This window comes from Rissa tridactyla, chromosome 1 (assembly GCF_028500815.1).
Source record: "Rissa tridactyla isolate bRisTri1 chromosome 1, bRisTri1.patW.cur.20221130, whole genome shotgun sequence".
Lineage (NCBI taxonomy): Eukaryota > Metazoa > Chordata > Aves > Charadriiformes > Laridae > Rissa > Rissa tridactyla.
In genome coordinates, this window is record NC_071466.1 from 31,049,042 (window position 1) to 31,065,312 (window position 16,271).

At 44.5% G+C, this 16,271-nt stretch overlaps 1 protein-coding gene across 1 annotated transcript in view; it reads right to left on the reverse strand.

Annotated features, from left to right (window-relative positions):
- Positions 1–16,271, reverse strand: part of LHFPL6 (LHFPL tetraspan subfamily member 6) — a 145,760-nt gene that overhangs the window by 15,475 nt on the left and 114,014 nt on the right. The window lies entirely within an intron of this gene.

The following is a 16,271-nucleotide window of genomic DNA, read 5'->3' on the forward strand; positions in this document are numbered from 1 at the left end:
TCTGCAAAACTGCTACATGCACTGTTTGGAAAACTCAACATGGGCTTAAATAGAAGCTGTGTTAATCACAGCATTTACAAGCTGATTGCTTCTGATTAATTAAAACAACAATCAACCACGGTCTATCAAGGTTCTAGCAGGAAAAGTAAACTGACAGTTGTGCTAATCCGTTGTCATTTTCCTTTGGTTTTCACCCTTTCAAAAGCTATGAAAGAATGGTTTCATGTCACCGGATCAATGCATACCACAGGTACGCACTCCACAAAGTTTTCTCAAACCATTTCAGCTAAAACAACTGAGCTCTTGAGCCATTTACTTATTATCAGGCTTGGCTTAACATTCACAACATGCTTTGCTTTCTCCAGCCTCCATGCTGCCCCAAACAGATGTGTTTTGGCTAAGTCTTTGCCTTCACAAGATCTTGCTGGGAATCACCCAAAGGGCCATGATTATTTTGCAGAAGTGGCATTTTTATCATATTGCATTCTCAGCTGTCACTGCAGCAGCTGCCAAAAAGCGGGTGTAGCTGGCAAAGCTTCTTACACGGGCAGCCTAGAGAGAACATTTCAATGTATGCTACAGCATTTAAATGTTACCTCCTTTGTGTCAGATCTTATTTGCAAGACTGGAAATGAACCGCTATGCAGATAAAAGGCTGGGCACGCTTGACATTTCGCAGGCTGTAAAGGCAACCAAGTCCCCAAAAAGTTTGCAGCGTGGGTTTGCAGTGGTGCCTTTTACATGTTAGGTAGAGCACAGGACTGGGACAAGGTTTCAAGCCCTACAGCTGTCACTGGCTGACTTTGGGCAAGTCCCTTGATCTCATACCACCTCACGTTTCCTCTCTTGACAATGTGCTCCCTGGCAAAGGACTTCTGCTGTCGTGGTCCCACTGCAGCAAGCCCTGGGCGTGGTGACAGAGGCAGTGTAGAGGTCACAGCAGAGTAACAGGAGTCCTGAGAGTGATTCTGACTCAGGGCCTGGAGCTAGCTGTGCATTTCTACTGTCTCCATCCTCAATATACCTAAGCTTATATTTCTGACACAGAAATCACCTCATTATGTTCTTGACTTGCTCAAAGACACACCTGAACAAGGCACTGAAGCCCAGCGGTGGTATCCCACCTTTCTCTTAGCATCTTAGCTGTTAGCAAAGTAGGTCAGCAACTCCTTTGCTGCTCCTCCAAGCACATCTGCCCCTGCTTAGGGCCCAATATTAGCTCCTTAGATCTTCCCCCACTAAGTTCAAATTTCTTCTTGCTACTCAAGTCTACTTCTTCCTTTCCTTGTTGAGCAGTCATTGCCTGCTCCTCTCTCCGTATCTACATCACATAATGGAAAAGAAATCCCTGAGGCAGCCCCCTCTCAGATGGTGTGTTCACCCAACAGCTGTAAAGGGAGAAAAGCAATTAAGGACACATGAATGCTAGGTATTTTCAGAACTTTGCCTGACCTGGATATGGTTGCTTCTAATGTCCTCACTAATGGCTTTCACAGTATCATCTGATTTTTTTCCCCAGGGCCGCAGAGCCAACTGCAGCTGGTAGAATCCATGTAAATGAGAGTAGCTTCTAATTAAATTCTCAGAAAGCATGTTTCTCACACAAGAGAACTTAGGCCAAAACTGGGTCTACATTTGTTAAAGACATCTGAAAAAAAAGACTGATTCTCACTTGAATTGTTAAAGCAAGAAGGGCACTGTGAAGCTCTGACAGCACAGCTGATGTGCTAGGAATGGGCAGGACCCAATGGGACAAGGAAGAACATCATTGATGATGAGAATGGCTGGGGAAGGGAGGAAGAGCACGCAGATGCCAGACATAGCCGTACAGACCAGTGGACCGTGGCAGCCGCGGGCAGTCCTGCTGTGCTTCTGACCCCTTCCCACACCAGCCGTGATGCCCATGACCGGCCTGATGCTAGCCCACAGCCCAGAAGCTGGTCTGGCCAAAAACGAACCACCCTGTCTGGGTTGGTTTCAATAAACTTGTGTCCTTGAACAGAGTCTCTGGGAGACCTCGTAAATGCTCAAAGGGCTCCATTGCGAGGGGCAAGGAGGTGTCTGCGGGGGGCAGGAGGGAAGGCAGGCTTGCAGCCGCCTGCATTGGACCAGCTAAAACAGCAGCCAGCCCTTCCTCACAAACAGGTCCTGGGAAAGCCTCCTGCCCAATTCTTCCAGGAGAACACAACAGCAGCACTGCAGGCAAGTGAAAGGACTATTAGCATAACAATGCTGCCCTTCCAAACCCAGAACAAGCTCTTACTCAGCACTTGCCAATTACTCTCCTCAGGTGGCAAGAGTGTCTAGTGCCCACTGCATTCACAGAGGGCTGTTTGTTTTCAGCTCCCTTTAGGTTTTGTTGCAGTAACAGGTTGTTGTTTGGTTTTTTTCCCACGAATATCGCTCAAAGCACTTTCCACTGCCACCCTCCAAACACAGCTCATCCTCTTCCAAACGCTGTGTACCTGTTCACTCTTTCTGCCTCCGATGCGACACTGGATACAGTGGCCACAAGCCTTGGCAATTTATTTTCTTTCCAGACCTCTTCATCCCCCTATCACACCCCCTTTCCCATTTCTGTACATCCGTCTATGTAAGTCCAAAGCCCAGTTTCAGTCAAAATAAATTCTGGGGGTCAGGTTACATCACTCACTCTGTGCTTTTAAAATACCTCACAGAAACGTGCCTTGACCCAGATTAAGCCTCAAGCTCTAATTTTGGTCTACAGTGCAATTTTTATTGATGAATAAGAATAATTACAATTAAAAAATAATCCTAGATTTCCTTGTTTCTTTCACAAAACCACAAAATTCTTATATGCTCTACAGAGTAAACACCTTCAAACACAAGGCTTGCTTAGGCAGAGACATAATGTCTAGTCCTGCTCTCTGGTCAACTCACATAGATCTGGAGAAATTAAATCGGGGAACAGGTGAGAACATCTTGGGAGAGTAGAATCAAGACCTTCCTTACACAAAAGTCCTCGTGATGCAGTCAGAAATTCATTAGCAAACCAATATACTGTAATGCTAAATTGCTCCAAAGGAAGATATTTGCCCTCAAAGCCAGCCCACGTTGTCTAACAACCAGCTCACAGCACCCGCCGCTGAGCATCACCATTAGCTGTGTGTGTGAATAAACCCAGCAAGGGCAAACCAGTGTGCTATGCCAGGAAACCTCCCAACCCCAGCGACAGCTGGCTCTCCAGTCGGGGATGGGCTTTAGCAGTGCTGAGTTTTGTTTGAGGAGTACCAGGCTTCGAGCACCGCAGCTTCTCTTCGGCTCGCAGCCTGCGCTGACTGCGGCAATGAGATCAAACGGGAAACTGCCACCTCACCCCAGTGCCACTGCATGGCCCTGAAGCACAAGTGGCAGCATGTTTACTCGGGAAGGACAAGTTATAAAGCCACGGGCGAGCTCACACGCTCCATTTAGTGAACACAAAACCCTCCAGAGACCAAGAGGGCTGCTTCCCATCTGGAAAAAAGGCTTATGCCTATAAATACCAGTTTTGTCACAGGTACCAACTGGCCACAAGTCTTAAAGCTGTTGTTTCGACATCCCCTTTGACAAACTCCACTGGTTTTCAGCTGGTTTTGATTCACCTTCAAACTTTTCCCTGTAGTGGTGCGTACGTGCCTGTTGCGGATTTAGGTCTATTGACAACGCAGTTGTGTTCCCCGGTACTTCATGCGTAGGCAGGGTGCGAGCCAAACTCAGGGACCTACCTTTGGTGCAAGATTTCCACAAAGACTTAGAGCCCGCTAGTCAGTAAGAAAAAAAATCACATGTTTTGCTTTATGCATATGTAACAGTGCTGGATCCACCCCATTGCTTTCAGCAGGGTTTTGCATGACTGCCACAGGGCTGGTACCGTCACGGTCTGCATGGGCAGTGAAGCTGGGGACTGGCATTTCAGCTTCCTTATATTATGCTCTAAAAGCGTGGTGTGTGCCTCAAAGCCCACGGTGTTAATTGGACTTGGACAAAAGCCCCTCAGCCCCTACCTTCCCTTCAAGTCAATCCATCCCTGTTTATAAGGAACTCAAAGTGTGGATCAGACCCTGCAAAAGCATACTATTGCTGCTTATAATTCATACATGCTCATAGCCAATTTGTTTAATCACAGAGAATGTAGGTCCCGCTGAACAGCTGCAACCTCCATTTAAAGATCTAAGTTAAATCCAAGGGCTGCAAACCCAACGGAAATCCTTAAGCTGGTTTTGCAGCTTCAGTAGAGAGCAATTACTGGTTTAGCTCAGGAGTCACATCCTGGCCTGCCCTACAGTTATTGTATTCAGCCAGCTGTGCTACCCAGACACCACACCCATCTTTACAGCTGCTTAAAATGCTTAGGATGCCTACAATATTTCATAAGAAAGTAAAAAAGAAACCCCCGTACTATGCTGTAATTACCATCATCTGTCATCTTCCATTATCCACTACAGTCATTACAAGAAATAGAAAGGGGAAGGAACTAAAGGGCAGCTTCACAAAAGGGGCTGTAGCTTCGAGGTGCGAGGGAGCCGGTCAGTGGGATGAGGCCAGCCGGCAGCAGAGGAGCTGGTGGCACTTGGCTGCTGTTTTGGGTGCCGTGCCATGTACCAGCGGAGGTGCTGGCACTGTCAGACACCAGTGCTCCTGGAGCAGTTTTGCATTCAGGAATGAAACGGGCTCCTTGCCCTGATCGATGAAACACTGCTGTTGCAAATGCTGCGGCTGGCTTGATGCACTAGGGAGCCACGAGGGAGAGAGCCACGGGGCTGACCTAACACAGCCAGCTTCGGCAATGCAAAGCTGGAATTAAGTGCTTGGCTTCAATATCTAATAGGCTCCCATTTAGCCACCAGGCATTTTGCGGAGTCCATGCCGAGAGCTGCATATCTTCAAAAAGTGAGCTAAACCCAGCCTATGTGGTAAAGTGAGGAGCTGCCCAGACCTACAAGTTGCAAAACTACAAACCAGAGGGTCAGACGGTGGATGCCTGAATAGTAAACTACCCAGAGCAACCCCTGTCCGTCCCAGACTGCCTTCCCTGTCACTCTTGCTGCGGGCACAATGCATGATCATATTTTAGTAACACTTAGCACTTGAAAGATGATCTTGTCCGTCTGGAGTGGAGCTTGTGATTGAAAATAATTGCATATAGCAGGTTCTGCATATGGTGGATGCTGCTGAGCAGGAGGGCGGCAGGGAAGGGACAGTAATTACATTAGTGCCTTGGCACAGATCTAGGTTTCATCTTTGAAGTGATAAAGACATGATTTGTGGCATGCAGCAATCAGCTCTACTCCAAGAGGTAAAATATTAACCGCTATTAATATCTCCAAGAATAACTTGGATATAGGCAAGTCTCAAACAATAAATACAGAAGGATTAATAAACCAAGAGACATTAACCAGATTTTGCCGTGGGCAAAATGACTGCACTGATGAAGACCAAGATCAATTGGCAAAAGTCAACGCACAAAACCAGAAGCTCACAAATCCCAGTGGTGGGTGGTCCTCAGACAGCTGCTGTGGCTCTAATGGGAGCCTCCACCCAAAGATCTGAGGTGCTTTAAGTAACCCATGTAGACATCAGACCATAAATTAATTGCCTGTAACTGTCCTGACAGTTCATAGCTAGCAAGTCCTGTTTTACAGACTCAGCTCTTCCTCTCACTTGTTGAGGTCACAGCACGCCCCCGATTGCCATATGGCTAACCCTTGTTTTGTTGTCAGCCCATTTGATCATTGCATCCTCAAAAGCCTCAACCATCCCCAGTATCCTTCCTTCACCCTTGCATGAGGTAAACTTAAGCACATGATTCAGATGGGGAAAACTGTCAGTTTGGTCAGTAAATAGAGGTAGTGATGGCAGTAAATGAACGTCCTGGCCTAAATCACGACAATGAAGCACTTGGCTTTGGATTCAGCCTCAGAGTCTTGCTGCTAGAAAATGCATTTTCAAATGGGAACTAAACCAATGGTGGCTTTCCTTGATTACAGGCTGTTTAAGAGCCTTCTACGTGGGTGCTGGAAATTGTATTCCTTTTTTTGTATATCCTCGGCTCCAGTCACAGTTATACCCTATGAATGCCATGAAAGGGACTGCCCGGGCACCATAAAGGGCCTCCTTGGCCAGCAGTTAGAGAGGGTCTGCTCTTCTGTAGCTGGGGGTGAGGCCCTGGGAAGCCTCTCAAGCAGGAAGGAGCCCAGGGTCATTATAAAAATCCAATTTGTATTTCCACCTAGAAAAATAAAAGGAATGTGTCAGGCTTGATGTATGTACTGCAACGAGAAAAGAAAACCAGAACCGAATGCTGCCTTTTGTACGGTCACTTTTTAGTGAAAAAAATCTTCTTCAAAATATCTTTCTCCTTTCTTTCCCTCCATCTTCTACTTTTTCCCCTTTCGTTTTCGGACCTGACCAAAAAGAAACTTTGCCTTTTTTTTTCTTGCTAGGCATTTCTAATGACTACTGCTCATCTGACAGATATTCAGGCCATCTGGAGAAGCTGACAGACAATAATTTGGAAGTCATCTCTTTCAAGACCATTTTAATGATGATTTTTCCTTTCACAATTTTTCTCTATTAGCCCGTCTGAATCTTCAAGGATGATAGAAAGTTTTCACATTCCCATCTGTCACTTGAAGGTACAGTAATCTCTACAAGCAAAACAAAACCAATTTTTAGATGCAGCACAGACTTTGACTCGCTGATTCTTGTGATTTAAAAACTCTCCTTGCTGTAATGGTTTTAAAGCATTTTCCTGTTATAAAAGTGAGCCTGCAGCACGCAAGTAAAATTGAGCTGGCACATGAAGATTGTCTGCTGCTTTGAGACATACCTTAGCCAACAAACAATGGAGTTAAAGAAGAATTGTTTAAAAACCGTGATGTGAAGTACTTCAGCAGACACAGCTTCTGAAGTCCCTGCTCAAGAAACTCTCCAGGACCTGCAACCAAACAGCAACTGCAGAGTGATAGAAGTGGTCAGAGCAGGTTCAGACAAACTCCAGAGCCAGGGACAAGCAGCAGGACCCGCCAGAAAAAAGCGGGGAGCGGGGGGAGCAGGGCGGTGCCAGCTGCAGGCAGCCTGGCTCCCATCCTTGCGGGAGTCCAGCTGCAATTCCCTCAGTGAGGGACAACGTCTTTATGCTGGCAGCTCCCAGCTCTTCACCCAGAAGCTCCCCCTCTTTAAGGTCACACTCCTACTGCTTCTCTTGACATTATCGCTCTGTCCTTTGGTTTCTATGCTACTCTTCCATTAAAGAAACGTTATCACATCGGTCCCTTCCATTCCTGTTAGTACTCGTCCCTCAGGAAACCCAGGCATACACCTGACCTGGGCTTTTATTAGGCTGAAACATGAGATCAACACTTCGGGCAACAGTCCTCTGTCAAGTTAGAAGTCACTGAACACAGGGCATTGGACTGTATCCTTATTGAGCCTGAACTGAAAGTGCATCGTTTGAGAGACAGTACAATTGCCTACAACATGAACGAAGACAGTAAGGGACTCCCTTGTCTGAGTGTCCAGGCAGGGGTCCCCAGGGGCACAAAGATAGAGAAATTACATTTATGCCATGCCAAATTTCCTCCCACTCCTCCTCACAAGGGTCACAGCATGGGAGACAGCTAGTCAGTCCAGACCTTCACTCAAGGTCAAGGTGTTTCTCCTACAGACTTTGCTATAGCATGACGTTAGAGGGACTCTAGATGCAAACAAAATGAAACAGAAGAACAACAGCAAAAACCAGAGAGAATAAAATGCTCCAGAGAGAATAAAATGCTGGAGATCCTGCCTCCAGTAACACTGCTTCACCTTGAGCGTGATGGAAAGAGTACTCATGGGTTTTCAGGCAGGGGCAAAACCCCACCACCTTTTCCCTTCTGGTTCTGATCGCCAGGTTTTCATTCAACGCATTTGGCTTTGCTTAGCTCCCCTCCTTCTGCCTGTCAAGCCCCATTCCTCAGATGAGGCTTTTTCTGTTATTTTGGGTTACTCCGCACCATGAGCGCTCACTGCCTGGTGGCTGCTCTGCTCCGAACCTCAGCGAACAGCCACGGCAAAGAGCTGCCACCTGCCTGCTGCTGCTTCCCAGAGCTCTCCGAAAGCAGGACCGGTAGCAGAGGAAGCCTAAAAAAGGCATTAGAAATGCCTGCCAGCATCCAGCACGGCAAAGTGCTGCATCACGGAAGAGTCACCAGCTCTCGCTTTCTCCTTGACTTCGGGCACGGGGCAGTGGAGGGTGCAGATGGGAGTTTTCCAGCAGATGAAGCATCACTTTGCTTTGATTTTCATTTGATCAAAGGTGGTGCGCTCATTAATAGACAGGTCCTTCAGGCTCAGAGGGGGAAATCTCCCCACCCAGAGGTGCTCCATTGCTACCCAAAAGCTATTGGCTTTGTCTGCTCTATTTGGCCCTGGGCATTTTTGAAGCAACTGCTGAAGGCTTCAGAAAATGGGGATGGGGGGGTGGGAGAAACCCAAAAGTAGGAGGAGCGGAGAAATCAAACACAGAGCTGCTACTAAATGGAAGAGAATTAGTAAAAGCCATTTGGTAAAAGGGCAAGTGACAGGGCCGTGGCAGCTGCTGCCATAGAAAGGAAAGATCCAGCACCGATTTCAAAGCCCTGCAAAAGACATTCTAGTGCAGGGGGTTCCAGGAGGCTGCTCCCACCAGTTCCAAGCACCAAAAGTCACCCCTGAAAGTACTTTGTGTAACTAGATTTTATAAAGCAGCAGTAACCAGGCTTGGCACTAGATATTAAGAAATCCAAGAGTTTAATCCTATTTTATGTGTGCAGTAGGGGTAGTAATATGATCTTTGAGGACTAGCTGAATTACAGTGTGTAGCTGGATATTTCATTGAAAACTCCTTTATTACCATTTATTATACAGCACCATTCACATGTGGGGGGATTTAGAGAGATCCAAGGAAACAGGTACTGCCCATGCAATTTATATGCATTATGGTTAAGTGGGGTTAAGGCTGGCCACAGAGTCAAGGTGGAGGGTATCTGGAGGACATACCAATTGACTAATATTCACTGAAGCAGAGGTTGATTCCCTTACCACCAGATCACACAGTCCCTCTTACATTCTCATTGTCTCAGACAATGATGACACAAGTATTTGGTACCAAGTAGAAAGAACGTCCTTCAGATGTAGGCTCCACAGATTCCAGGGGATCAAAGACCAAGGTTCAAATCAGGGAATGAGTGTTGGGTGTGGACTCAATCGGATATGAGAGTCTGAGCATCACCAGGTTTTCTCCTTTGGGCTTCACTGTGATATGTACTGGTTATGTACTCATGGATGAGGTAAGCGGGGGAGTATCAAGACTGTGAATCCTCCAGCGTTTAGACACAAGCCACAGCACTAAGCAGGCTTGGCTACTTTTGTTTGTCTAAGGGGATACTTGGAGGCATGAAAGTGATTATCATAGTCATGAATCAGGATTGGTCCTGCTTTAAGCAGAAGTTTGGAATATATGGCCTCTTTGCACCCCTTCCAACATGAAAGACTTTAGGAATCTGTTTTTCCATCATTCAGGCACCTCAGCTTAAGGCAGGTGGGGCTCAAGTCACCTGCATGGACATAGGACTACTTGCATTTCAGCTGAGTAGCCCACCTAGAGACCAACTCCCATTCCAGAACAGCATGTGTCTTCCTTTCTAGGTGCCTCAGATGGCACAGGGCATATCAAACCTATGGAGATGCCTCTGCAGCAGCAATTGAATTGAGACCCTTGTCAGTACAATCAATAGTGTCTAGAAGATATTCTCCTCATCCTAAAGAATACATAAACACAGGTCTATGACTAGGACACATCTAAGTTCACCTAATCGTAAAGCAGCAAAGACATTCATGTGGGACTGACAGTCACACACACGTGGGACTGTGTCACACAGATGTGATACAGAGCCCATAGGGAAAGCCAGATGCTCCCGGACTAGCAGCTGGAGGTGGGATAGACAAGGGCATCTCGAATGGTACTAGACACTTGTAGGTCAATGACTGAATTTTGCTCCACTGGCAGTATAGACTCAGAGTGGGATTTAGCCACCTAAATATGTCACCTTCTGTCAGTTTAAGTGCTGTTCAGTATCTTACTTGGCCTCCAGCTGCTTCTCCAGAACAGTGCAAATTTCCCCTAAGTCCTCTGTCCTACCTGCCATCCCACACAGAGGTCTTGCAGACCCTAGGGTACCTCTAACAGTGCAAAGCATCTAGATTTAGGTTAATGAGTTGCCCCCTAGATATCTATTGATCTTAATGTGAGCTTGGAAACCTACCTCAAGGGAAAATATCTGTATTGTAAACACCTTTAAAAAGTGTACGAGTCCGTCACTGAATCCTGCACTTTATTTTATCCCTAATCTTCTATCCTTCTGCCCTCCTTCTACCCTCAAGATGCAAATGTCTCAATTTCTGTCATGAATTCTGCCTTCCTTTACAGGAAATGACCTGAATGATAGGGAACAAGAGAAGATTAAAGGAAAAATTGTCTTGCTGAGTGTAAACGTGTATGCTCTACCTTAAAAGGAAGTTATTTCTGTGGAACCAAGTTGCTACTTCAAAATGGCCTTGATCTGCCTCAATTACTACCATAGAGCTAGACCACTCAGGACTAGCTTTGGGGAGCGTCTACATCATTTCTCCCAGAGTTTGTCAGACCACAAAATGATTGACACCACTTGTTCTGAAAAAGATGTGACATGGTCCAGTTATAGAGGGAGTGAATCTGCAGAGTGGAACTGAAATGCTTGAAGAACTCCAGAAAACACTCTGAAGTTTGACTCTCAGCTCATTTTTGTTTGGCAAGCCATGATCACTGCTTGTACATCATAAGTTTTATGGGGGGGAAAAAAATATGAAAAAGCCTGAGCATTATCACATGCCATCAGACTTCTTTATGTGACAACCCATCTGTGTGCTCACCCCATCATTTTGTGGCTAGGAATCAAATGTTTGACAGTTCAAAGAGTCTAGAGCAGCATATGGCATATGACATAGTGTATTTAAATAGAAATCACTCCGTTAGAAACACAAAGGTGCCTACTGTAATTAATAAAAGGTAGTTTAATAACTAATGTCCTAAAATACATAGTTCCCCATGTAGCCATAGCAGATAAGGCATATCCTTTTCATTAATATGAATTTCAATAGCAACTGGAGACTGGACAAAAGTAGCCAGAGCTTTTGCAGAAGCTCCATGCTCGGAGGATTTCCCAGTACGTGAACTGATCCCATGAAGGACCATGAGGAGGGAATGAAGGAAATATACCCTGTGTCAATGAAGATGCCTAAGCAGACAAATGGATAAATGGACAGGCATTACCATATATTTTCAGTACAAACTGGGAAGCCTAAGGTTGTTATAAGCATTGAGGAAAAGTCTGCAGCAGCCCAACTCCTGAGCACCACTCCAGTGATTTCGCTTCTAGATTGTCCCAGCCTTTGGAAATATTCAGACACGGATTAAATACCAAAGAATTGCTTTTCCACATCTATTAGTTCACTGATCTGTGAAAAACAATCCTGTATAGATGCTGCATAAAGCAACAAAGATGTTCAGCCCATTCCTTCACTTCGGTGGCATATCCCCAAAGTGACAGGGGAACTGGAACTGATGCAAAGCATACATCCAGTGGGGGAACACTGCATGCCAGGCTTTTGCCTGTTTTTTTTGGTTTGTGTTATTTCAGTTGAGCTGTCCAAGGATCACTGGAAGATTAAACACTGCACATCTTAGTAAAACTTCAGCCATACTCAAGACCTCAAAGTATCATTTTCAGTATATGGTCTGCAGACCCTTTGGCAAACCAAGGAGCACTTCCAAGCAAGTTCATACACGCTATCAGGAAATCTATATCAGGAAAAAAGATTGAACGGATCGGCATTTCAGTCTGTAAGAGCCCTCAAATCAAGAGTTTGGAACCCACTTGTCATAATATGAAATATAGTAAGATAAACTGCTATAATGCTGTAAAAGTCAGTGGCGGACAACAAACACAACTGAGAATCGCTTTTCCCTTTATACTATTCTTACTGGTGCTTCACAGGTTTATGCCTCCCTTTACTCTGCAAAAATGTACACACCAGCTTAGCTGATACACAGGCCTGCAGCCATCAAATGCATCTCTCTCCGTACAGTGTAGAGCTCTCTGATGGGTGAGTCATAGACAGCTAAGTGCTGTGAAATACACGGGAACTGGTGAAGGAGAGCTCAGTTTAATTTACTGTTTGCTACTGTAGCTGCAGCACTTTTTAGCAGCTTCTTAAACACCCTCCACATCCACAAGGCTACTTGCAGAGCATGCAGCTAAGGACGTGGATTAATCCATGCATGAACAAAGGTATACTCCATGCAGCTTGCCTTTGTGCTGAATTACAGTGTAAAATCAAAAGAAACGGAGTCAAGTCTACGCAATAATAGATTCCATGTGAAAATGATCATTCGTATGACTTCCTTGATTAAACTAAGAACGAACATCATTCGTATGGCTCCTTCGTTTTCAATAAAAGAGATGATAAGATAAGGTTCAGCACAGCTCCAATGAGAACTATGTCACACTCAAAATACTGTTTCCATACTCTCAGATTGGTTTGTTTTGCATGACTTTTATATGCTCTAAAGTTTGCTTCATGTGACATACCCAAGAAAAGGATATTTTTTATTTTTAAAAACAAATGAAAAATATCGCATTTTCTCTGCTTTCTATCCAAAGGCATTCAAACACAGTAACTGACCCAATTTGCAGAGGAAAAAATACTCTATCGAGTCAATTTCCCCCAAATAGGTCCCATTTTTCAGTTTGCCACAAAATGTGATAAATCATAATTTTGGATAGGAGCTGCAGTTTGTTACAAATATATTGCACATCTGTAGCTCAGAAAAATTTGGCGCTGCTGCTTATCCTCTCCAGAGAGAATCCATATGGACAGCCTTACCAACATCTCAAACATACTTAACTCTTTCTGGTAATGAAGACCAGTGCGTGAGAGAGAAGATCTGAGTAGAAGGGTATGCTTCTCTCATGATGAGCTCTTGAGCCCACCTCTTTGAAATACTCATCTCCCCGCCACCCTGTGAGTTATCCCATGGCAATGGAGTAATGCCTCAGCCCTCTCCAGCTCTTTATGTTGAGAGTCTTTTGCTTCCCATCTTCTTCGTGTATCATTTAGAAATTCCTTTATGCAGAAAACATACTTAAAACACAAAAAAAGCCTCATAAACTTGGGTTAGGAGGGACATCAAGAAGTCATCCAATCCAGCCTTCAGCCTCAAAGACAGGATAAGCTCTACTTGTACCTTCCAAGAGAAATATTCCTAAATCTGTTCTTAAAAAGCCTCTCACAATGGAGATCCCACCACCTTCTAAAACAATCTGTTCTTGTGGTTCTGTGTCTGCAACAGAAGCTTTTTGTGTTGTCTAACCTGTATCTTCCTTGTGGTAATTTAAATTCATTCCTTAAACCATGGACTTTGATAAACCACTACTGGGGCTCTGAGAGAGCAGTTTATTTTCTCCCCCCCTTTGCAGCACCTTTCTCTCCAGTGGATTAAGCAGTCCAAATTTATTCAGGTTTTTTGTGCTAGAATTGACCATTCCATACAGCCTTCTCTATCCAGAGGATTTCTGCGGCTGCTGGCTTCGACAATCTGTCGGAATTTTTCCTTCAAAAAACAAAAAGCAATGCCAGAATACTATCAGAGCAGCTGAATAATGAATCAAACTCATTGCTTTCAACTGAGAGAAACCAAAAGGAGAGTCAAATCAAGTTAAATGCAGACCTCAAAAGTGATGGCAACACTAACTAGCAAAACCCTAAAATGAACTGTGTGACTCTTGGAGCTCATTACTATTCTCTCTTCCCAAAAACTTTTCAGAAATGATGCTTTATGAGCAGCGGAAGACTCGTCAAGTACATCTTTGCTATAAAGGCTGTCCTTGATAAAAGCCTATCAGCACCCTGATGCCATCCCCAGCACTTAATATTTCTGCTCCAATTTACAAGATCATTGGCTTAATGGATTAATACTTGGTGACTGGAGCATGCAATTGCTATGTACAAGACTGCATTCTTATTCGGACCTAAGAGTAGTAAGTGCTAAGGAGCAATAGTAACATTGGCTGGACCTCCTACAAGGATTGAGAGAATGTAAGAAAAAAAATGGAAACCACCAGAAAATGAAAAAGCTAGATGAACATTAGATGGCTGCAGAAGCAATGAATGATGGCACTTAGTCTATTTATGAAGTCTTGAGGAGGAAAAGTCCCCTATTTTCAACTCTCCTTGTATACTAATCATTACTTGCATTCTTCTTTCAGAACCAGCTGCCTCCTGTTGACACATCCAGCTCCTCGCCGACCACTTGTGCCGCTGATCCTTGCTTGAATCCCCTCAACTTGTACTTCAGATATGAAATGAGTGACCTATGTTTGCTGTGATGCAAATGAAACCATGGGCAAGTGTTCCCGAGCCAAAGTTGTTTGATGGAGTCATGCATTCAGCACATAGCCCGAGGCTGGAGCCGGGGTGAGGTTTCTGGTGTGCGGACTGACCTGAGCCACTCACAGAGGCTGCAGTCCCTCCACTGCTCTTGGACCCTGCAGTTGGCTCCTGCTTTCTACAGTTTTCACACAACTCTGCCCACACAAAATGCTGTTTTACCAATGTATTCCAAAACATGAGTTCACTTTATGGCTTGGACAGGGCCTGGTGCAACCATGGCACCATAAGGGCTATGGGATATATTTTTAGACTTGCAGAAAGTATTACTTTTAACATACAAAAGCACATGCAACCCAGTCTTGTAACCTTACCCATTCAAGTAGATCTAATGGGGGACAACTGGCCCCTGTGAAATCGATCAGTTTTGCCACTGATGTCAGTGAAGCCAGAGCTTTAGCCACAGTCTTTAGCTTGCTGTTTCTACAGGTAATTTCCACTGCTGGATATTATTCAAAACCAAGTATATTGTGCCATGAGAGAAATTCTGTCCTTCCTTAGCTTTCTATTTAAAACTAGAATAATACCCAGGAAGTGATTTAAGGGAAGGGATATTCCCTCTCTCCTGGATCTGACAAGACTTTTTCTAGTCTAACTTACGTACTCCAGGGGCGCCTCCACTGTAGCACAAAATATATCCAGAAGCATCAGAAGAGCCCTATAACTAAGTCAGAAACATGGAGATCCCTTTTGTCCTGGCTTTTCTGAAATGTAAATGTTCATTTTAAGATGATACCATCACAGCTTCCAGGACCAGCTGTTCATTCTTTTTTCCTTTTGTATTTTACTGCTACTGAATCCTTGTTCCGAATTATCAGAACAATAATTAGATCTGGGAAAGGGGGGACAGGCATTCATAACCTCATAACCTCTCATAATCTGAGAAGAAGAGATAAAAGTTTCATTTCTGAAAGCTGATGTGCCAGCGGTGGATAGCAGGGAACTGGGATTCCTTCTTAACTGCATGGGAGAGTTCAGTAAAGTTTATTAATAAAACAATTCAGATAAACTCCATTTATGCATTATTTGTACAAGTATCTTGGCAACTGCTTATTTAGCATCTTGAACACATCAGGAATTTTAAGGAGGAGGACTGAAATCTTGCCTCAAACTGTAAAAGCTTTGACAGAAGTGGGTCTAGGAAGTAATGAGGGTTTTTTCTTTTTCTGCTTCTCCTTCTTTTTCTTCCTCCAACTAAAAACAAATTTCTAATATCCTTGGCATAACTACTATAATGAAGCATAATTTATTTGATCCTTACACAGCCCCCTTAGGATTACTTCTTGCAGATAGCCAATTATAAACTCTTACATACTTTATGGCCCTCATTATGTGTGACAGAGGCACACTAATAAATAATGCAAAACCCCTTTTATACCCAGTCTACCTTGTGAGAATACAGGGGTCTGGTATGGAGGGAAAAAGCACATTGTAATGCATTCTTACTTCCAAATGGACTGAAAAACTTTCTAGCTTCAGCTTGCTTCCTTGGGACACTTTCTTTTTTTTTCCCAGACTGGACTCCTGTGGCTTGATTCATTACTAGATAAAAATCAAGTTCAAATAGAAGTGGACCATGACACACAAACTGTCACTGCCCTGTCACTTCCTCGTGACATCCTGTCAGCTGCAGACAAGAAAAGAGGTCTGGAAGCAGAACAGCCAGGTTGAATACAAATGAATTGATATTCAATTGTAGGCTTTTCACGGTAATGAAGCAGAAAAGGCCAAGGCCCAAAGAGCACATTTCACCCTGCCTGCTC